The sequence below is a fragment of the Lathyrus oleraceus genome, chromosome 7 (genome assembly GCF_024323335.1).
Source record: "Lathyrus oleraceus cultivar Zhongwan6 chromosome 7, CAAS_Psat_ZW6_1.0, whole genome shotgun sequence".
Lineage (NCBI taxonomy): Eukaryota > Viridiplantae > Streptophyta > Magnoliopsida > Fabales > Fabaceae > Lathyrus > Lathyrus oleraceus.
The window spans coordinates 326,028,955-326,052,706 of NC_066585.1; the positions used below are offsets into that span (position 1 = coordinate 326,028,955).

The following is a 23,752-nucleotide window of genomic DNA, read 5'->3' on the forward strand; positions in this document are numbered from 1 at the left end:
TTATTAGCCGGTAAATGTGAAGAACCCGTAGTACCGGAAATTTAGTATATCCTTTAGCGGAACCCGAACGTTACACTCGTACATGCCTCTTACTCATCCGAATTTAAGAAATCTATGGTCGAGAATCGCGACCAGAGACCTCTTAAGGAATTTGCCCAACCCTTTGACGAGAACCTAGTTCTAGTATAGTAAACCCCTCATTCCTGACAACAATTTCGAACTAAAACCATCTTTAGTGCAATTAGTGCAACAGAACCAATCCGCGGGTCTCGCTACTGAGAACCCAAATCAACATTTAAAAGTCTTTATCCAACTAGCCAACACTTTTAAATCCAACGGTGCTTCACCTGATGTGATTCGGTTAAGATTATTTCCTTTGTCACTTAGGGATAGAGCACGTTCATGGTTAGATTCACTTCCAGCTAACTCAATAACTACCTGGGAAGACCTTAGGAGAGTATTCCTTGCTAAATATTTTCCCCCCAGTAAGACTGTTGTTCTTCGAAACCAAATAACTAGATTTACTCAAAACCAAGGAGAATCACTTTTTGAAGCTTGGGAGAGATACAAAGAATTGTTAAGAGTCTGTCCACACCATGGCCCAGAACAATGGTTGATCATTCATACCTTCTATAATGGACTCCATTTTAACACAAAGATGAGCATCGACGCTGCCGCTGGTGGCACGTTGATGAACAAACCTTACCCTGAAGCTTGTGACCTAGTTGAGGATATGGCCCAAAACCATTACCAATGGGGAACTAAACGAGCATTAGTAGAGAAAAAGGAGACCCAAGGTGGAATACATGAGATAAGTTCTATGGACATGATGCAGGCAAAAATGGACGCTTTAGCCCTTAAGGTCGAACATATTTCTACAAACTCTAACACCACAACGGTAGTCCACACAGAGTGTGAACTTTGTGGATCTAAAGGACACCAATCAGCGGAATTGAACGACCTGAACACCGACCAAGTGAATTACGCCCAAGGTAACCCATTTTCAAACACTTACAAACCTGGATGGAGGAATCACCCGAATTTTTCCTATAAAAACCAGAACCCTATCCAAAATTATGCACCTCAAAGACCACAAGGTTTTCAAGCCCAAAAACGAAATCAACCTATGCAAGTTTTGCCCCAGCAGCCTAACCTTGAGAAGATCATGGAGAACTTTATATCAGGCCAGACTCAAAAAAATAAAGAATTCCTAAACCAGAACATTCACGTAAATGAACTAATAACGCAATTAGGGACTAAGGTTGATCAGATCATTACTCACAATAAGATGCTTGAAACCCAGATCTCACAGATAGCACAAAACCAAGTTTCACAAACTACACCTGGAGGACAATTCCCTGGACAACCTCAACTTAACCCTCGAGGGTAAGCTAACGTTATCGCATTACGAAAGGGGGCCGCTGACGAAGGGCCTCGTAACGCAGCAATGAGCGAGTCCAAAGCTTCTAAAGAAAGTATACCTACCAACCAAGAAGAGGAACCGGTGGAACCCGAGAAACAAACCGACCAAGAAGGAGAAGCCAAGGATAAAACTTAGAAACTACCACCCCCGTACAAACCACCAATTCCATATCTACAAAGACTTAAACAAACCAAAATCAATAACCAGTACCAAAAGTTTAGAAAAGTAATAGAGAAGCCATCACCCAAATTCCATCTTACGCCAAATTTCTCAAAGACATCTTAACCAACAAGCGTAGGCTTGACGATCCCAAACCCTTGGAATGCAACTTTATTTCCGAGAATAAACTTGCTAAGAAGGAGAAAGACTCTGGGAGTTTTTCTATACCTTTCATTCTAGGGAGTCATGTGATCGATAAAGCTTTCATAGACTTAGGCGCTAGTGTGAGTTTAATGCCCTTAGTTGTGTGTAAAAGGTTAAACTTAGGAGAATTACAACCAACTAAGATGTCCCTCCAATTAGCCGATAGATTTGTTAAGTATCCTGTAGGCATATTAGAAGACATCCCCGTTAGGATCGGTCAACTTTATATCCCAACAGATTTTGTGGTCATGGATATCAAGGAAGACGACGATATCCCTATCCTTTTAGGTAGACCATTTTTATCAACAGCCGAAGCTATAATAGTTGTTAAAAGAGGAAAATTAACTTTCGAAGTAGGAGATGAAAAGATAGAGGTTATTCTTTCAAAGTTCCTGATGGCACCAATCATAGGAGATGCATGTTACGCGATTGATATCATAGATGAATGCATAAGGGAATTTGATCAAGAAGAACCTATGATCGGAGCATTTTCAAACCCGAATGAAAAGGATGACGAGCCAAAGGAAACGTAACCTTACACTAACGAATGTTTGGCCCTTACTCCTGACCTTTCACCAAATTATCAAAAACCAGCTCAAGAACTTAAGGAATTGCCCAAGAACCTAAGGTACGAGTTTTTGGATAAAGAAATGAACCGCCCTGTAATAATTAGTCCCACCTTAAACTAAGACGAGATAAACCAACTCTTAAATGTTTTACGAAGTTCCCCTCTGGCTTAGGATACAACATCTCTGATTTAAAAGGTATAAGCCCATTCGTGTGTGTGCACAGGATCTCGCTAGAGGAGGACTCAAAACCTTATAGAGAACATCAGAGAAGAATAAACCCTGTAATGAGTGAGGTGGTAAAGAAGGAAGTCCTTAAACTGCTAGAAGCTGGTATAATCTATCAGATCTCTGATAGTAAATGGGTAAGTCCTGTACATGTGGTACCCAAAAAGGGAGGCATCATAGTCGTGCAGAACGAGAAGGGAGAGCATGTGGCTAAACGTATAGAAGGAGGATGGAGTATGTGCATAGACTATAGGAAACTCAATAAGGCAACTAGGAAAGACCATTTTCCCCTTCCATTCATAGATCAAATGCATTAGCGTCTTGCCAGACACTCTTACTTTTGTTATCTGAATGGATATTATGGATTTTTCCAAATACCCATACACCCTGAGGATCAAGAGAAAATAACCTTCACTTGTCCTTACGGAACCTTTGCTTACAGACGAATGCCGTTTGGACTCTGCAATGCGCCATCCACTTTCCAACATTGTATGATGTCAATCTTCGCAGATTATCTCGACGGAATTATGGAAGTATTCATGGATGACTTCTCGGTATGTGGGTTTGACTTTGAGAATTTCCTCATTAATCTTGAGAAAATCCTAGAAAGATGCGTAGAAGTTAACCTTGTATTAAACTAGGAGAAGTGCCACTTTATGGTTAAAGAAGGAATAGTGTTAGGACATATAATATCTAAAAGAGGCATTGAGGTCGACAAAGCAAAGATAGAAGTGATAGAAAACCTCAACCCTCCTAAGATTGTTAGAGAAGTCCGTAGTTTTCTTGGACACGCTGGTTTTAACCGGAGCTTTATCAAAGATTTCTCTAAAATAACAAAACCCCTGATCGGCCTTCTGATGAAAGACATTAAATTTATTTTCAAATAAAAATGTATCGAAGCCTTTAATCATTTAAAACAAGCGCTAATTTCAGCGCCCATTTTACGAACTCCGGTTTGGATTCAACCTTTTGAATTAATGTGTGGTGCTAGCGATTTCATTGTAGGAGCTGTTTTAGGACAAAGAGAAAATAAGAAGTTACAGGTGACATATTACGCTAGTAGAACCCTAGATGCCGTTCAACTCAATTATACAACAACAGAGAAGGAACTCCTAGCTGTAGTTTTTGCAATTGATAAATTTTGGTCTTATCTTGTCGGATCTAAGATTATAGTCTATACAAACCATGAGTCTATCCGTTACCTTCTAAGCAAAAAGGATGCGAAACCTAGGTTACTCAGATGAATCCTTTTGCTACAAGAGTTCGACTTAGATATCCGAGACAAAAAAGGAACAGAAAATGTAGTTGCTGACCATCTTTCCAGACTAGAGCATTTGAAGCCAGACCGTTTACCTATAAATGATGATTTCACCTATGAGAGATTGATAGCTAGGTTAGATATTGTTCCCCTTGAACCTGATAGAGACAACTTGGGAACAATTTAAGAGATTAGCAAAGTACCATGGTATGCTGATTTTGCGAATTATCTAGCCGATGACATCATACCACGTGACCTCAATTATCAACAAAAAAGAAGTTCTTTAAAGATGTAAGACATTACTATTGGGACGAACCACTCCATTTTAAAAGAGGAACAAATAATATCTTTCGACATTGCGTCCCAGAAGAAGAAGTCAGAAATATCATAGAGCATTGTCACTCTTCACCCTATGGTGGATAGTCAAGCACATCTAAGACATACGCTAAGATCCTTCAAGCTGGTTTTTATTGGCCAACACTATGGCGTGATGTCCATACTTATATTGTCAAATGTGACTGGTGCCAGCGTGCTGGAAACATCTCAAGACGCGACGAAATGCCTTTGAAGAAAATCCAATAAGTGGAATTATTTGATGTTTGGGGTATTGATTTCATGGGACATTTTCCATCTTCGGTGGGAAACAAGTATATTTTGGTAGCCGACGACTATGTGTCCAAATGGATAGAGGATATAGCCTCAACCACAAAGGACACAAGAGTAGTCATCAAGATGTTTAAAAATAATATTTTCCCCATATTTGGAGAAACACGACTTGTCATAAGTGATGGTGGATCACATTTTATATCCAGGATATTCGATAAACTCTTAAGAAACTATGGAGTAAAACACAGAGTAGCAACACCATATCATCCCCAGACTAATGGTCAAGTGGAAGTATCAAACAAAGAGATTAAGCCAATCTTGGAAAAAACTGTTTCAATATCCAGAAAAGATTGGTCTGAAAAGCTAACAGAAGCATTGTGGGCTTACAAAACTGCTTACAAAACCCCTATTGGAACCACACCGTACCAGTTAGTCTATGGAATGCCATGCCACTTACCTTTTGAACTTAAGCGCAAAGCATATTGGACCATCAAGACCCTGAATTTGGATTACCTAGCATCTGGAGAGAAGCGAATCCTCGATATCCACAAATTGGAGGAACTCCACCAGAACGCTTACGAGAATGCCATTATATACAAAGAAAGAACCAAACCATGGCATGATAAAAGGATTGTGAAAAAGGACTTTAATATAGGCGACTCTGTTCTCCTTTTCAATTTCAGATTACGGCTATTTCCAGGTAAGTTGCATTGGAGATGGACAGGACCCTTTAAGGTTTCCAAAATCTTCAAGTCTGGAGCAATATCAAGGAGGTGACATCCCCACATAATGCCCTGGCCATACTTTGATCGACCCTCCAGTTCCTAGCTCTGATATACAAAGTTCAAATCGTCAAGCTAACGATGTTAAACAAGCGCTGCATGGGAGGCAACCCATGATTTCTTTTTCCTTTACTTTACTTTTACTATTTCAATTTATATTTTGATATATATATATATATATATATATATATATATATATATATATATATATATATATATATATATATATATATATATATATATATATATATATATATATATATATATATATAATATATATATATATATATATATATGTTTAGACTAACAGTTGCAATGTTTACGATTTCAGGTGTCCTCTATTTTTAACCTAACTTTTTAGGATGGAGAATTTCGACACTATGCCAGTTATCTTTCATGACCCACTACAGGAGCAACGCTATGCCATGCTTTCCCAGCCTCCAATGCTGCCAACCAGATAATCTGACTCAAGCTGCATGGAGGCATAGGAATTGAGCCTAGTGTCATGCATTTGTGCAATCAGTTTCATTGGGATGAGTATACTGATGTGATGCATGTGACTTACAGGAACCTCACTTTGGATTTCTTGAGCTCACTGAACTACGAGCCCTATGTTGGTCACGCTAGTGATGGCGGCTACATTAATTTCAGGTTGTTTGGGATAAAATACATCTTTAACCACAAGCGTTTCGGTGACTTACTTGGATTTCAGACTGCTTATGATGCCTCATATGAGCTCCCCATGAGCTATTTCCTGAGTAGAGACGTTGAGAAGTTCTGGAGTGACATTACATGTGGAGGTAGCCCTGACCCTTCCACCCAAATCTCTAACAAGTTCCATAATCCTGCTTTCAGATGATTATTGCCCACACCTTTCAGGGGAAGAGTGACGTTAATACTCACGTAAGTGCTGAAGATATTTCCTTCATGTATTGTACCACTCAGTCACGCCCGATACCTTGTAGAGCCTTTCTGATCGAGAGTCTCTATCTTAATGCTAGCTCCGTTGTGAGTCCTATACATGTTGGAAGCACGATAACTCATATAGCCTCCGCCCTAGAACTTGATAGAAGACTATTTCACCTAACATCTTACTGTAGCTATACTTTGATGGATATTGACTTCTGTCTGGATCGTGGCCTCATAAGGAGATCTTCTTTCCACCTGGATCAATACAGGCTCTTGTCGAGGGTGAGGCTATCCACTACTTTACTTTACCAGACCCTCAGGTAACTTGTGTTTATGATCAGGCCAACTGGGCCTATGCCATAGAAGGCCAAGGCGAGATAGTAGATGAGCAGAGAATCTCACCTGAAGCAGAGCATCATCCAACACCTACCAGAATCAAAGTCCTCACCAATAATCCAAATATTCAAAGTCCAAACATGCATTCCGAGCTTGTTAAGCTTCATATGGAGATAGCCCAGCTCCGCCAGGAGCTCGTTGACGTTGCTTTGCAGGTCGAAGTGTCAGATGCCACACATGGCACTAAAGCTGATATACTGAACAATGAGATCGCCGACCTTAGATACCAGATTATAGAGCTCCGAGGATCCGATATTGAGGAGACTACATTATTCCCTGGACACTGATGATATCACCGACCAAGAGATGCCGTTTGATTTACCTATTTCCCATTATTTATTATTTATGCTTGTTTTTATTTTTCCTTTTAACTTTATGGTTGCTTTTCCTTTCCTAGGATCTCTCCTCCTTCCAACTCCATCAAAGTCCACGAAAAATCCTAACTTTATCATTCCAACTCAAAACCATTATCATTCCTAAACTTCACCCATAAATTTCCTACACCAAAAAACCCACTAAAACTCAATTTTCACTTCCTCACCATAACAACCCATTTTTCTCTTCACTCACCATCAATGGCCAAAATGGACTTCGACAACATTATCCTTCATAGAGGAAAATCCGGAGAGCGTCAAAACAAAATTGTATAAAAATTGAAATCACGGGAAATTTCTAAGTTCCCTAATTTACACTGTTCATCCTAGCACTGCTAGCACGTCTGACACCGTATATTTTAGAGTGTTTAATGTTGAATACAAGTACAATACTGATCCTTAATTGGAAATAGGCATAGCAGACGTTGATCCCTAACTGGAAATAGACGTAGTGGCTTGGATTCTAAATATTGAATCAGAAAGCGGTGGAATGTTGGGTCCATATAGACGTTGATCCTTAATTGAAAATAGGCGTAACAGACGTTGATCCTTAACTGGAAATAGACGTGGTGGCTTGGATTCTAAATATTGAATCGAAAAGCGGTGGAACATTGGGTCCATATAGACGTTGATCCTTAATTGGAAATAGGCGTAGCAGACGTTGATCCTTAACTGGAAATAGACGTAGTGGCTTGGATTCTAAATATTGAATCGGAAAGCGGTGGAATGTTGGGTCCATATAGACGTTGATCCTTAATTGGAAATAGGCGTAGCAGACGTTGATCCTTAATTGGAAATAGACGTGTTGGCTTGGATTCTAAATATTGAATCGGAAAGCGATGGAACGTTGGGTCCATATAGACGTTGATCCTTAATTGGAAATAGGCGTAGCAGACGTTGATCCTTAATTGGAAATAGACGTGGTGGCTTGGATTCTAAATATTGAATCGAAAAGCGGTGGAATGTTGGGTCCATATAGACGTTGAATCTTAATTGGAAAAAGGCGTAGCAGACGTTGATCCTTAATTGGAAATAGACATAGTGGCTTAAATTCTAGATATTGAATCGGAAAGCGGTAAAATGTTGGGTTCACATTTCGGTACCACATGCATAGAGTCACATGTCTTGCATTGAGTCACATTAGAGTTATGTGATAATTGAGTGTATGCATTATTGTGATTGTGAAGTGTGTATGAGATATGGTAATTGAATTTGATGATGATTGGATACATAACTTGACAACATATGTGATTATGTGATAATTGTAGTTATGTGTATATTTGAGAATATAATATTGGATTTTAATATTGTACTCGTTGTGTTTGATGGATGTTTGAAACATGTGAAATAGATGTTGATGAATATTATTTACATGGTTATATGAAGTGTGATGAATTCCTTTAATTGTTGATTTAATCATTGTGCTTGATTATACTTATTCATAATGATTTGAATTCTCACCCTTTCTGTTTGAATGTTACCTTTACATGGGTATTGTGCAGATACTCAGGAGCAGTATTGTTGTAGTAAGTGAACGGTAGCACTCGAGGTTAGCTGGAGAGCTTAGGTGCTTTGTTTTAGAGACTAAGTAGTGAGCCAATGCTCTGGTCATGTAACACTGGGTAGATTGGTAGTATTGAACTCGTGTCTTATTTGGATACGTTTTATGGGATTACTTGTGAACATGTTTAATTGAAGAGATTATTGAGAGATGATCATGGTATGGGACATGGATCATTTTATGAAATGCATGGATATTCGTTATTTTCCGATGCGAATGCATATTCTTGAATATTCATGATAAGTGAAATGTGTTATTTGAAATAACCAGGTGTATTGTATATTGATGATTAATGAGGTTTGGTTTTTGAAAGCTTTTAGTTTTTGAAAGCTTTTAGTTTTTGAAAACGTCGATGTGACGCCCTTTTGTTATATGCGTGCTTATTTACTCTGATTATATGTTAAGTATTTTGGGGTAGAAAATGGGTGTTACACTGTTGATGTTCCAACAGTTGTCCATAAGTCCACGTAATATGCTCACTTTTGTTTAAAAACCCTTCTCCCAGGCCAAAAGGAGAAGTGATGACATTGTTGGCACATTAATACAATGATATTCATTCAAAAATTACATGTTAAATGTTTGTTTTTCCAAATTTTTTTTTCTTTTTTTCTTTTTTGCATGAAATTGGTGATCACTAAAAAGTCCTAAAAAAGAGAATAAAATCAGTCTTTTCATCTGCATAATGATTTTCCTTGTTTGAATTCTAAAATCTCTTTTATATATAAAATCATTATGCATGTTGATCAAATCCATTGAACATAATGATCCAACACCAACTCCCAACTTTGAGTTCCCTGTATTTAAGGACGAAGAAGATGATGTTGAAGAGATTCCTGATGAGATTACCCGTTTGCTTGAGCACGAAGAGAAAATCATCCAGCCGTATCTTGAGAATCTGGAAACAATCAACTTGGGGTCTAAAGATTGTGTTCGAGAAGTGAAGATTGGTGCACTCCTGTAAGAGTCTGTCAAGAAGGGGTTGATTGAGTTGCTACGAGAATATGTTGGCGTCTTTGCCTGGTCGTATGAAGACATGCCTGGTCTAGATACTGATATCGGGCAACATTTCCTGCCTTTGAAGCCTGAGTGTTTGCCTGTGAAGCAGAAGCTCAGAAGAACTCATCCTGATATGGTAGTGAAGATTAAAGAAGAAGTTCAGAAGCAAATTGATGTGGGGTTTCTGGTGACTTCTACATATCCTCAATGGGTGGCCAATATTGTGCCCGTACCTAAGAAAGATGGAAAAGTCTGAATGTGTGTGGACTATCGAGACTTGAATAAAGCTAGTTCGAAAGATGATTTTCCTCTAGCACATATTGATATGTTGGTAGACAATACATCTAAATTCAAAGTCTTCTCATTTATGGACGGATTTTCTAGTTATAATCAAATCAAAATGGCACCCGAAGATATGGAGAAGACAACATTCATCACACCTTGGGGAACATTCTGTTATCGAGTGATGCCCTTCGGTTTGAAGAACGCCAGAGCCACGTATCAACGAGCTATGACTACCTTTTTCCATGATATGATGCATAAGGAGATCGAGGTGTATGTTGATGATATGATTGCAAAGTAGAGAACGGAAGTTGAACATGTAGAGCACTTGTTGAAGTTTTTTCAGCGTTTGAGGAAGTACAAACTCCATCTGAATCCGAACAAGTGTAAATTTGGAGTCCGTTCCGGCAAGTTATTGGGCTTTATTGTTAGTGAAAGAGGTATTGAAGTTGACCCTGCCAAGGTCAAAGCAATACAAGAAATGCCTGCGCCCAAAACTGAGAAGCAAGTCCAAGGGTTTCTTGGCCGTTTGAATTATGTTTCCAGATTTATATCCCACATGACTGCCACATGTGCGCCAATATTCAAGCTCCTTCGGAAAGATCAACGTCATGATTGGACCGAGGATTTCCAGAAGGCCTTTGACAGTATCAAAGAGTATCTGTCCGAGCCTCCGATCCTGTCTCCGTCTGTTGAAGGGAGACCTTTGATTATGTACTTGACCGTTCTTGAAGACACTATGGGTTGTGTATTGGGTCAGCAAGAATAATTAGGGAAGAAAGAATATGCTATATACTATCTGAGTCAGAAGTTCACTGATTGTGAGTCTCGGTACTCAATGCTTGAGAAGACATGATGTGCTTTGGCTTGGGCTGCTAAGCGCTTGCGCCATTATATGTTGAATCATATGACTTGGTTGATATCAAAAATGGATCCAATCAAGTATATCTTTGAGAATCCTGCTTTAACTGGGACGATTGCCCGTTGGCAGATGTTGTTGACTAAGTATGACATTGAGTATCGAGCTCAGAAAGTTGTTAAAGTTAGTATCTTGGCTGACCACTTGGCACATCAACCAATTGAGGATTATCAGTTTGTTCAGTACGACTTCCCTGATGAGGAGATTCTGTATTTGAAGATAAAAGATTGCGATGAGCCTACGCTCGATGAAGGGTCAGAGCCTGGTTCCCGATGGGGTATGGTGTTCGATGGCGCTGTTAATCAATATGGAAATGGTATTGGGGCAGTGGTTATTACTCCTCAGGGCACACATTTTCCTTTTACAGTAAGGCTAACTTTCAAATGCACGAATAATATGGCGGAGTATGAGGAATGTATTATAGGTTTAGAAGATTTTATTAATCTTAGGATCAAGCATCTTGATATTTATGGTGATTCGGCCCTTGTTTTTAATCAGATTAAGGGTGAATGGGAGAGAATCAGCCCGACCTCATCCCATATAGAGATTATGCGAGGAGGTTTTCAACATTCTTTGCTGAGGTTGATTTCCGTCATATTCCTCGAGATGAGAATCGGATGGCAGATGCTCTTGCTATGCTTGCTTCGATGATTGTGGTGAAATTCTAGAATAAAGTCCCCAACATCACTGTGATGTGCTTGGATAGACCGGCTCATGTATTTGCGGTTGAAGAAGTGAAGGATGATAAGCCATGGTATTATGATATCAAGTGTTTTTCTTCAGAGTCAGATTTACCCGCCTGGGGCATCTATTAAAGATAAGAAGACTTTGAGGAAATTATCTGGCAATTTCTACCTCAATGGTGAAGTGCTTTATAAGAGGAATTTTGACATGGTTCTGCTCAGATGCGTGGATAGACACGAAGCAGACCTGTTGATGACTGAGCTCCATGAGGGTTCATTTGGTACTCATTCCAATGGACATGCCATGGCAAAGAAGATGTTGAGAGCAGGCTACTATTGGCTGATAATGGAGTCTGACTGCTGCAAATATGTGAAGAAATGCCACAAGTGTCAGATTTATGCGGATAAGATTCATATTCCCCCGACACTTCTGAATGTTATTTCCTCACCATTGCCTTTCTCTATGTTGGGAATTGACATGATTGGCATGATAGAGCCTAAGGCGTCGAACAGTCATCGTTTTATTCTCGTAGCGATTGATTACTTCACAAAGTGGGTTGAAGTTGCATCGTATGCAAATGTGACCAGGAAACTCATGTGCCGTTATGGTGTGCCAGACAAGATCATTACTGATAATAGATCTAACATGAACAATAAGATGATGAAAGAGCTGTGTAGCGAGTTCAAGATTGTGCATCATAATTATTCTCCCTATAGACCCAAGATGAATGGGGCTGTTGAAGCTGCTAACAAGAACATCAAGAAGATTATCCAAAAGATGGTTGTTACGTACAAAGATTGGCATGAGATGCTGTAATTTGCTTTGCATGGCTATCATACATATGCCCGCACTTTAACAGGGGAAACCCCTTTCTCTCTTGTATATGGCATGGAGGTTGTGCTCCCCGTGGAGGTTGAGATCCCATTAATGAGAGTCTTGATGGAAGCCAAGTTGACTGAGGCTGAATGGGTTCAAAGTCGTTATGACCAACTGAATTTGATTAAAGAAAAGAGACTAACTGCCATGTGCCATGGTCAGTTGTATCAGCAGAGGATGAAGAAAGCCTTTGATAAAAAGGTCAAACCTCGTGTGTTCCGAGAAGGTGACCTTGTGCTCAAGAAAGTTTTGTCTTTCGCGCCCGATTCCAGGGGCAAGTGGACTCAAAACTATGAAGGTCCATATGTTGTTAAGAGAGCCTCTTCAAGCGATGCCTTGATACTTACAACTATGGATGGGGAGGATATCACTCGTCCTGTGAATTCAGATGCAGTCAAGAAATACTTCGCCTGAAATAAAAACAGGATAGGTCGCTAAGTTGAAAACCTGAAAGGGCAGCTTAGGAAAAAATGAGCGTCTCGGTGGATTGAAAACCCGAAAGGGCGGTCCAGGAAAAAGTTAGAGACACGGAACAAATGAATATATATATCCCGCTAGATTGAGTACCTCATATTGGGGGCAATCTAGGCAAAACTTAGGGATTTGGCAAGTAACTGCATCCTGACAAGACTTTGTTCTACGGCTGTCGTTTGTCGAAGTTTCTCGCTCAGTCATCGTCAACTGAAGCTTCAAATACATTGGATTCAGAGTTGGTGGAGAAATGGTCATTATGTTCAATGTAGCCCTTTTTCCAATATATATCACCAATTTCAAAATTTGTAAAGATCCATGGAGTCTCGCCATTTGCGGACTACCATTCTATCAAATAAATTTGAGCCTTTATCCAAATTCTTTGCACTCTTATTTGTTTCTGCTTAACAAACATTTGCATGTTTTAATTGATAAATATCATTGTTTTAAACAAATAATGATTTTGTAAAACTGTTTTTAAATAAAGTGAACATTCACAATGATTGAAAAGATATGTGGAATGTCTTCAGTGCTCTCCCAAGGATAGTACGATTTCCAAAAGGGTAAGACATTTGTTCATATTCCTAGCATATTTGTTTTCTCTTCATTATCTTTCAGGTTGTCTCCTCAGCGAGCGCAGAGAAGGGTGATCCATCCTCAGATCCCAAGAGAGCCTGAGTCTAGCATATGTGTTTTATCAATTATATGGTTGTCATCCCTCGTGTGGATTGACCTAAAATCCCTTATAGATTGAAAAAAATATTGATATGCTACCTACTTTCGAGGAAGTTGGTCTTCCCTCAGCATAAATGGAAATCTCCCGCAGAGAGACCAGGAATTCCCAGCATGAGTGGATATCCTCAACAGGTTGGCTTGTAGCTTCTCCCCAGCAAGTTGACTTACAACTCATCCTTAGTAGGGTGGCTCACATCAGGTTATTCCCAGTTCGGTCGCCTACAGTATTTCCCCAGTGGAGTTGCCTAATCAGAGCCTGGTAAATTGTATTCCTCTCCTTATTGGAAAGTTTCCTCCTAGCAGGACTGGTGGTGAAGATGTTGTGTCCTTCCCCAGCGGAGCATTGGTTCTCTCTCGTTGGCAGAGATGTCTCTCTGGGAGATGAAAGGGAGTGTTTTATTTGTTGAAACTTCTGTTTCGTGGTTGTTCCCCACAGAGCTTTATATCTTTCCCCCTGATAAGTTCCCTAGTAGAGTTTCTTCTACGATGGATCCTATCCGTGTTGAGCTCCTCGATAGAGTTTCCTCTACGTCGGATCTTTTGTTTGTTCAACACCAAATCCCTGGCGGTGACTCTGTATCCTCCCCAGCGGAGTAATTTGTTCCTGCTCCCGGCGGAAGAAATGTTTCTGCATGTTCCTAAGAATTGTTGGAAGATCCCCATCATTTGGTAGTTGTGACCTTTCCTTATCCCCAACAACGGTCCCTGATCCCTAGCGGTAGTCTTTTCCCCGACGGCGACTCTCCTTGATCCCCAACGGTGATTGCTGTTTCTTGGTATTTGATGCTCCCCACCAGATTGGATTTCTCCTGCGGGTCGGGTTTTTCTCTTTCGAGATGCTATACCGGATGTTTGTCCATTGATTCTTGGACCTATTTGTGTTAGATATGTCTGTTTGTCAGCATTACTCATACATAAACCATGCATATACATGCATAATTATAGCATTCAGATATTCATGTTGCATTCTCTGCCATATATCTTTGCTTGTTATCTCCTGCTATTGGTGAAATTTTCTTCCCCAAGCAGATGATTGTGTCTGATCTCTCCATATAGAGTCAACCGTATAGGTAGAAAGTGTTTATCTTTCCTTCAAATATTCCCTACTGAGTTATGTCCTCGTGGATGATTTTTGTTTCAGTTTCCTCCCTAAATATGTATTGGGATGGAATTACTCCCCTAAGTTATATCCTCATTGGTTTGAGTCTTGTTTCATTGTGTCTTTCTGGTTTGTTCCTGGATTGACTCCCTTCTTGTTATTTCCCTCGTAGTTCCCTGTGGTTCAGGTGATCAATTGCTCAGTAAATAGTCGTTGTTCATTCTTTCCCTAGTAGATGTTGTGGCCTTCTACCCAGTAACCGGTAGTTGTGAGTCCTATTTCTTTGGTTTTCTACCCAGTAACCGGTATATGTAATCCCCTCTTTGTTGGTTATCCTTATCCAATATTCGGTATTGATATTCCTTCATTTTTTGAGTATACCACCCAGTAACCAATGATATATCTCCTAGATGATTGCTTTTGTTAAGCAATCTATCCCCGGTGAGTCATCTTTCATTTACCCTCGGTTTGGTAGTGATTATTTCTCCTTTGGATTGGTCATCATTTTATACCCAGTAACCGGTATCCCGATGCCCTTTCTTTTTGGTCGATCTATCCTTTATTAACCTAGTAACCGGTTGTGGATAATCTTCCATCCATGTATGTTATCCATGTTTTGTCGAAGTCTTTGTTCTTCCCTAGATGAGTAAGATTCGTATTTCCTTATGGAATCGAATGTCCATCCTGTAGTCGAGTTTGCTTTTCCAACCCTCTCTTCGGATGATGAGTGTCTTGGATATATTCCCAATTCACACCTGGTTGGTCACCTATTATATGCCCAGTAACCGGTATCCCTGACGTTCCTTCCTTCTGCTCCCTATTATGACTTTTTGTCCCCCGTGGAGTCAGATTTTCCTGAATTGAAATATGCCTTCTAGGTCTTCCTCAGATGTTTTGGACGATCGATATCTCTCACCCTTATACCGGTCTTAGATATTCTTTCTCCCTGAGCGTGTTGTTCTTTCACCCTTATACCGGTGTTTTTGATCACATGTCTCTTTGAGTTTATTACCCAGTAACCGGTAATATCTCATGGTTCCGTTTCCTCAGGTGAGTTCCCTTAGTGGATATTCCCCACCCGAGTCCGGATTTTTATCCGAGGTGTCCTTTGTGGATAGTTTTGTTGTATTGGCATATTACCCAATACATGCATCTTTGCGTCAGCTAGAGTTTTTCCATTGTTTTATTTTCATGGAATCCCTTCGGGTCTCCCAGCAAGTTTCAAGTCGTGACCTGCTCATGCATTTTTACCCTTATTTCTCCCCAAAGCCTCTGTCTCCCTAGTGGGTGTATCACTCCTTTGGATTTTCAATTCCTCCTGATTTCTTTTTCTTTGTGGCTATATATCCCCACAGGATATTAACTTTTGCATACATACATTTGCATCATGAGGTCTCTTAGGGACCAAAATTCGTCTCTTTGTTATTATTTAAGCCCATTCTACCTCGTCTAGACGAAGATTTCAACCTTCATATCTCCGATAGAATGATCTTAAATAGGGGCATCTATATGACCCTAATTTTGACCCTAAGATCCCTCATGGCATCATATCATTGCTCATTGCATTTTGCCTCAAGGATCATAGCATCTTCGTTCCTTTACCCTTGGGTTGGCACTTGTGTGAGTTGGTTTGAAACCACCAAGCATGCTTGAATTATATATTATTTCTTTCCTTATTTTGTTTATTAACCAAAAGCACAAAAATATGTCACTAACTTGTTTTGTTTTGAAGCTTAAGCAATCATGAGATCCAAGGCTTCTAGAAGGCTCATATGATCATTGAAATGACCAAGTGAAGATGAAAGCAAGCATGAAAATGGTTACCGAAGCTCTCAATCATCATATATGTCTCCCCAGTATCTCAATTTGCCAATTTGATCAGGATAAGCCAAAGGGCCTGAGGCTTGTTTCCCAAGGAAACCCTAATTCAACTATGCATTAATTGTGCCTTGGTCATGAAGCAACCTCAACCTATGATCAAATTAAATAAATGGAAGTTCTTTCATTCATCATTTTATGCATATATGAGCCTATGTGAGTATCCTCAATCATTCATTCAACAGGATTTGAAGTTTGGACTTGAGAAGTTGACCAGTCAAGTCATCTGACTAAATTGAAATCCATTGAGACCTAACTTTTGATGTGTTTGTCAAATCAAGATGACCCCAAGACAAAACATGTTCTTAAGAACAATATGAACAACTTTCATGTTCATCCAAAATTCAGTTGAAACTTGGAAGGTCATCATTCATTTCAAAACATTATAGGTCATTTTGACTGAAACCCTAATTTTGGGTCAACTTCCCAAGGACCTAACTCACTCATTTTTTATGATTTTGAGGTAAGACCAAGTGCATTGGAAAGTTTAGGATGTCTACTTCAAATGTTATGTTGGATAAAATTTCATAATTCTAAAAGAAGTACATGTCATAATACAAAACATTATAGGTCACTTTGGACCAAAGCCATTGAATCTTGAAAAAGTCCAACTTCAAGTGCTCATAAATTTCTCATCAAATATCCAAACTATGCAAAATTTAAGTCCAAATTGATCATATTGAAAATATCTACAACTTTGTTGTTGGAGGCTATTCCATTTGAGGTTTCACCATTGAAATAGAAGGGCTTGAAGTTGGTCACTTTTGACAAATTTTTCAAAGACATGTTTTGTACATCAAACTTCATGGCCAGTTTTCACAAGTTTCCAAACTCCAAATGGATTTTTGTCCAACATAAATTTTGTTCCTTATGTCAAGACCTTTCCAACCATTACTCACATGCCTATGTTTGGAATTTTTATGTATGACTTTCAAAGAGAGGAACATTTGTGAACATTTATGCATTTCATGAGGAAACATCATGCACAAGAAATTGTAATGCAAACCACACGTCCAAATCAATTCATCATGCTATCAACTTGCAAAACCATCAGCTTTTGGGCCTCACATGCGCCTGTGCAGGTCCATGCATGGAGGACCCAAAGCTTTATGCACACGGTTTTGGCACTCCATTTGCTTGCATTCCATCTATAAATAGCATGCTCACTTCACTCATTTCTCATCCTTGAATCAACCTGAAGCTCTGCAGAAATTGAATCCCAACCATATTAAAGGAATTTTGAACTTTCATTTCTCTTTTCAAGTTTGAATTTCAACAAATCAGTTGATCTTCAACACTTATTCCTTAGCCTTGCACTCATACCATACCTCAAGAACAAGCTGCAAGCAAGAGTTTGCCTGGATCGTGTTCATCAAAGTTGCACTTCAAAGGTCTACATCTCAACTATTTTGATTCGGATCTCATCATATATTGTGCTTTGCTTGTATTTGTTTGGTTTTCGGAAGTCCTCGTGTGAGAGGCAAGCCAATGGTGGCTTTAATTTCATGAATTGATGCATTTCAGATTGAACACCTGGATTTTCCATCTCAGATTTCTCCTTCCATAGGGATCTTGAGAGAAATCCAAGGTTACAGGGGTGATGTACGTCACCCCAACTTTAATTTGGTTATAAAGATCATGCAATTTGGTTGAGGTTGCAAAACCTGCAACTGGTGGCCGGTTTCTGTTTGCTTGCTGGAGAAGACGATGGTTTCCACCACCGTCCCCACGTGGAACCAATCTGAGCCATTGGATGATGATTACAGGATCTAATCATGGCCTTTGCTCTTTATGACTTTTTAAAATCCAACGTGTGATGTTGTTGACAAGTGATCACCACGCGCGCGTGCCTCATGGCCTTTGGATTGTCCACATTAATTAATGAATGTTGATCCAAGCGCTGTAGATTTTCCAGATTTTCTTAATTTCTGTTTTATTTTCTTTAATTCCTTTTATTTTCAACAATTCATAACTCTTTGTTGGAATTACAAAAATATGGTTGCAAAATTTTTCTTTAAAAATCTAGTTTCATAATCTGATTTTTAATTATTTTTGTGATTCCATTTAATATTTTTTGTGAATTATTTTGTTTTTGATAGTTTTTTAATTCATTTTAAATACTTTTTGATATTCCAAAATTCCAAAAATATTTTCTTAATACATATGGATGATGATAAGTCTATGAAAAATAATCTCATCAATTTCTTAATGGATTTGAGATTTATTTAAGATTCTAATCCATTTGTGTTATATTTTTATGCTTTTAATTGATTTCAAAATAGTTTCTGTTTTCAAAAATTGTTGAGAAAATTTGTCAAACCTAGTTTGACCATGTTAGATTTATGATGATCCAATTGGACTTATCCAAGTTGATTTGAATTGGAATTGAAGTTTAACCTTACTTTGTTCATTTTATTTTATGTATTATTTTAATTCCAAAAAATACCAGAAATATGTTCGACCTTTCTTGACTTCTAATCTTCATTTCACTTCTGTTTACCATTGATTGATGTTGATTACATTCACATTTGATCATTGTGTTTTGGTTATGTCAGTTGAATTTTCATTTTTTATACATTTCATCTTCACGTCTTTTCTCCTTCTTTTTATTTTGACCAATGGGTTAATGATTTGTGGTTAGCCTTGATATATGAGAGGCTTAATCTTCTTTCATCCAAATCAAATTCAACTTGATCAAAGATCAAGTGAATTGCTTTGTGTCCAAGATAGGTTGCTTCTTGGTCAAGCAAAAAACCTAAAAATCCATACAAGGTCATTCTTCTCTTCTTTTAGCATGACAAGTTATAGGAGTCTGGCTTACTAGTCATGATCTCTAACTTGTGTTTATTTGTCTATAGTTTTATTGACCGACCTCAGATAGGTGTGACTACTACATTAGTCCACTTACGATTGCTTAACATAGCGCTAAATTGCCTTATGGAACACTAACATTAACTACTAACACTAACTTTAATTCAAGCATTTAATTCTTGCAATTTACTTTAATGCAATATAATTTCTTGATCATTTATTCATATTGTCTTTTCCATTTGCTCATTTGAGCTCATGTTTATGTTTATGTTATTTTCCTTTTGCTCACTTGAGCATATTATTGTATATAAATATATTGTTGCTTTGTGTCTGTTTTTTGTGATTGTTTGTATAACCCAATGCAAAAAGGAGAAAGGACTTAGAATTAGGACCTCACCTATGCTTAATGGAGTTCAAGAGCAACTAGGCCTCGTGCCTTTAGAATTCTAAAATTGATTGAAGAGCAACTAGGCCTCATGCCTTTAGAATGCTTAAATCATGAAGTTGACTTGAAAGGACCCCTAATCCAAAATCCTCTCTTTGTCCATTCCTCTTATTGCATTGTGAACTTTTTGATTGTTTGTTCTTGTGTGATAAGGAATCCAAAATTGAGATAGTAAGAAGGACCATTGTCATGAGTAGCCAAGCTAAAAAAGACAATCCAAATGGAGATCATATGAGCTTGATTGAAAGGAAGGGAGCATCTTGGATCATCTTTATGATCTCAAGAAAGGAACTCCAAGGGTTTTATCTCTTCTCTCATCTTTGCATGTTTAGGACTAGCCCTTCTCTTCTTCTCTCCACTCTAACCCAAGCCAAACTCATTTTGTGCAAACATTGACATTGTTTTCAAATTAGAAACCTAGGCCTTATGCCTTTGATTTTTCAAACTCTATTCATTAATACTCATTGTAAGTGAACCTTAATTCATACTTTGACCTCATTTGGTGAATACTTCTAATTGGTAAATACAACTCACTTCAAATGATTTTTGTGGTTCCAACGGCCACCTTTGTTAAAAACTCTTTTCATGAACATTAGCCATAGGTTTGAGTTATCATAGTGGTTGATGTAAACCTCACCTTATCCTTTGTGATTGGACTATAAGTCTTCCATACTTATTATAGGGTGGATCCCTCACTAGTATGTTGAAGCTCTCCTCACATGGTGGATTGTTGGTTTAGGTAGAGTTTTCTCCCTTTGATAACAAAAGACCTTAAGGCTTTTGACAAATCAATTCACCAACTTATTTTAAGATTTTTACCCCGAACTACGAGGTTTTGATCCTACCTTTATGATGGTAGGTAGGCAATGGGTTTATCCATTCAAACAACAAAATTGTAAATAATTTGTATATTCTTTTCTCGTCTCCCCAATCATGTTTGCACAAATATTTTCACAAATACCAACCTACCATACAACTTTGTAAAAAGGGCTCCCTTAGAGTACTAAGGATGTTTTGGGTGCTTAAAACCTTCCCATTGCATAACCAACCCCCTTACCCAGATCACTGACATTTTAATTAGTTTTTTATTAGATAAAACTTCTCGATTTTTGTTCGCTTTCTAACCTTTCCTTTGGATAAATAGAAGTGCGGTGGCGACTCGAATTGTATGCTTACTTTTGATTTAGTCAATAAATCTAAAGGTAACGAATATCTCGCTACAACAGGTCAACACAATTAATTGGCATTTATTCAATTTAAAAATACTAAAATGGTACATTTAAATTAAATATGGTTTATCAAATTCCTAAAACCCCATCAAAACACCAAAGAAATAGCCATGAGATTTATCATAGGTCAAACAAGGACAAAGGACCTCGGAGAAAAAAATTCAGAATTTTTAAAGACTTAAAAGTATTTTTAAACAATTAAAAATAATTACGAAATCAATTAAATCATGAAAAATATTATTAATGGTCCAAAAAATAATTTTAATTCAGAATATGAAAGAGGAAATTTTTTGAAATTTTTTGGTGAAACTCTCATATTTTTTGGATCAATAAAATTAATATGAATTTGTACCAAAAATATTAATTCCTTTTATTTTCATTGATTCATATTAATTTTAATATTGATCCAAAAATTATAATTCCTTTCACCAAAAAATTTCAAAAAATTTCCTCTTTCATATTTTGAATTAAAATTACGTTTTGGATCATTATTAATATTTTTCATGATTAAGGTGATTTTGTGAATTTTTTTAATTGTTTAAAAATACTTTTAAATCTTTAAAAATTCTGAATTTTTTTTCCAAGGTCCTTTGAATTTGTTTGACCTATGATAAATCTCATGCCCATTTCTTTGGTGTTTTGATAAGGTTTTAGGAATTTGACAAACCATATTTAATATAAATGTATTATTTTAGTATTTTTAGATTGAATAAATGCGAATTAATTGTGTTGACCTCTTGTGATGATTTGTGTAAGTTTGACTCTTGTTGTTGGGTCTTGGTCAAGGTTGATTTGACTTTGTCAAGTCAATATCATCGGATTTAAGGGATGGATGGAATGTACATTCCATCTCGTAAAATGAATGAATGATATTAATTTGATAAAAGTCCTCCTTTGACCAATTTGAGTTTTAATCCATTCCCTTCCCTCTTCATCTACTTCCCCTTCTTTATGCATTCATCTCATTTGGCCAATGATATCTCTAAGTCCTAAGGCTAGTTGATTGCAAAATCAACATAAGTCTGGATGAGATTAGGCCACTTCTTTTGCATATTCTTTTTGGGTGTGGTATGTTTCATGAGCATAGTCCATTATACTATGTCTCTATCATGCATTAACACCAAAATTCTATTGTCCGACCTCAAATAGTTGTGACTTCTACATAAGTCCAATGACGATTTCTTAACATAGCGCTAAATTTTCGACACAAAAGGCATAACATTCTAGTTAGTGAGATTATCAATCTCCCCTCTTTCATGGTATTATATGGAAACTTGGCCTTTTTTCCTTCCTTTGGAAGATGTCTTGGTTCTAGGATCCATGCTTGTGATTAGTGGGTTGAGTGTTCTCCAAAGAATGACTTAAAATAAAGAAGGACAATATTATGTGATATATTTTGTCTTGTGTATATTTTGTTGGCGTGTGTGGTCTTTGACCATTAATGTACATAATAAGAACAAAAACCCTAAAAAACTTATTGTGTGGTCTGTTGACTTGATCTTGGACAATTGGACTTAGAATCTAGGAAACATCCCTATGCTAAAGGACTTGGCCAATGCCAACTTTTGTGAAAACAAGTGCTTGTAATTTGAAACATCATCTGTTACATCTTTGAATATCCCTTTGACTTCATCTACAACATGATCATTATAAAGTTGTTATTTTGAACCTATGACTTGTGGAATTCATCTATTACATGGGCTATTTTGAAGAAGATCATGGAGTGGCTAAGCTTGGATATGGCTATATTTATTTGATGCCTTTCTCTTCAAGTTGATATAATTATGCAATGTGTGTTGCTTGATTCTAAATGTCCAAGGGAATTTGGGTTCTACATGACATTCTTGTCTATTGGATGCTAACCATTGGTCAGATCTTTTCAACTCTTAATTTCAAATTTTGTGCATAGGATTAGTCTCTTCATCTCCTCCCCATTTCTTTAGTTTCAAAATCACTCCCTCCCTTTTTAAAATCTTCATTGTTTGAACTACTTTTGTTCTAAACTATGACCATTTTGCAAGATAGAAACTTTGGCCTTATGTCATTTCCTTTTCAAACTTCTTTTCTTAATCAAACTTGTAAATAAACTTAACTATATTTGACTTAACCTTTAAAAATCCAAAAAGAACTAACTCATTCAAATCATTTTTAGGCCTTTGTGCCTTTCAAACTCAAATTTTGTAAAACCAATGCATTCACTTTGAAATTTATATTACGAACTATGAGGTTTTGATCCCTCATTTTATGTTGGTACGTAGGCGCAAGTCCGAAGGTCTTGTCAAACGCAAAAAATAATTAATGAATTCTTTTCTCATCCCTCCATTCTATTTGTTTGTATACATCCATTTGTATAAAATACATATGGACACAAAAAAAGGGCTCCCTAAGAGTACCTAGGACACTTTGGATGTTCATATCATGCACCATGTTGCTTCTTGGTCTTGCTTTGAGTAAGTTCGCCAGGGGTCTTATTTCTTTCTTGGTCTTCATCCAGACAAGTTGTCTCACCAATACAATACTCGACCTAATCAATTGAAGAAGATGGACCACCTAGAAAAATATAATCATGGACTCCATGAAGAGATAACAACCTTGTGGGACAGCTATGAGAGGCTTACTGCTATGATGGAAGCTTTGGTGGCTGCTAAGAATCAACTACCTCCCCTTCCTCAGACTTCTCTACCACATCTCTGTGGCTCCCGTCAGTGCTTTGCAACACCATATGCCTTCTGGTTTCCCTTGGGGCACGCCTACTAATTTCATGCTTGAGGGGTATCAACCTGTTGTTGAAGTTCCTATGGATCAACTTGTGATGTCATTACCACCTCTCATGGTTCATGTTGTTCCTTATGTTAAGAACC

General features: G+C 37.8%; 1 non-coding gene across 1 annotated transcript; it reads right to left on the minus strand.

Moving 5' to 3' along the window:
- Positions 1–496: 496 nt before the first annotated feature.
- On the minus strand, positions 497–603 carry LOC127109790 (small nucleolar RNA R71). Its single transcript, XR_007797042.1, has one exon. It is a non-coding gene; the product is annotated as a small nucleolar RNA R71 (small nucleolar RNA).
- Positions 604–23,752: the final 23,149 nt, after the last annotated feature.